The following is a 903-nucleotide window of genomic DNA, read 5'->3' as shown; positions in this document are numbered from 1 at the left end:
TCATCCTCCATGAAATTAGAGAAGATCAAAGAATCATGAGAGAGGAGCAACAAAGACAAGGAAGAGACATTGAGGAGCTCACGCACTCCATAGGATCTTCAAGAGGAAGAAAGAGCCACCATCACTAAGGTGGACCCGTTCTTTAATTTCCTTGTTCTTTATTTTCCTGTTTTTCGAATTTTAGTGCTTATGTTTGTCTATGTTTGTGTCTTGTGATCATTAGTGTCTTAGTGTCTATGCCTTGAAGTTATGAATGTCCTATGAATCCATCACCTTTCTTAAATGAAAAATGTTCTTAATTGAAAAAAGAGAAGAATTACATGAATTTTGAATTTTATAACAGTTTAATTATTTTGATGTGGTGGCAATACTTTTGTTCTCTGAATGTATGCTTAAACAGTGCATATGTCTTTTGAATTTGTGGTTCATGAATATTGGCTCTTGAAAGAATGATGAAAAAGGAGACATGTTACTAAGGATCTGAAAAATCATAAAAATGATTCTTGAAGCAAGAAAAAGCAGTGAATACAAAAAAAAAATTCGAAAAAAAAGGAGAAAAAGAAAAAGAAAAGAAAAAAGAAAAAAAGAAAGAAATAAAGTTGTGATCCAAGGCAAAAAGAGTGTGCTTAAGAACCCTGGACACCTCTAATTGGGGACTCTAGCAAAGCTGAGTCACAATCCGAAAAGGTTCACCCAATTATGTGTCTGTGGCAAGTATGTATCCGGTGGTAATACTGGAAGACAGAGTGCTTTGGGCCACGGCCAAGACTCAATAAGTAGCTATGTTCAAGAATCATCATACTTAACTAGGAGAATCAATGACACTATCTGGATTTTGAGTTCCTAAAGAAGCCAACCATTCTGAATTTCAAAGGATAGAGTGAGATGCCAAAACTGTTCAGA

Source organism: Arachis duranensis, chromosome 4, assembly GCF_000817695.3.
Source record: "Arachis duranensis cultivar V14167 chromosome 4, aradu.V14167.gnm2.J7QH, whole genome shotgun sequence".
Taxonomy (NCBI): Eukaryota; Viridiplantae; Streptophyta; class Magnoliopsida; order Fabales; family Fabaceae; genus Arachis; species Arachis duranensis.
This window is presented reverse-complemented; position numbering follows the sequence as displayed.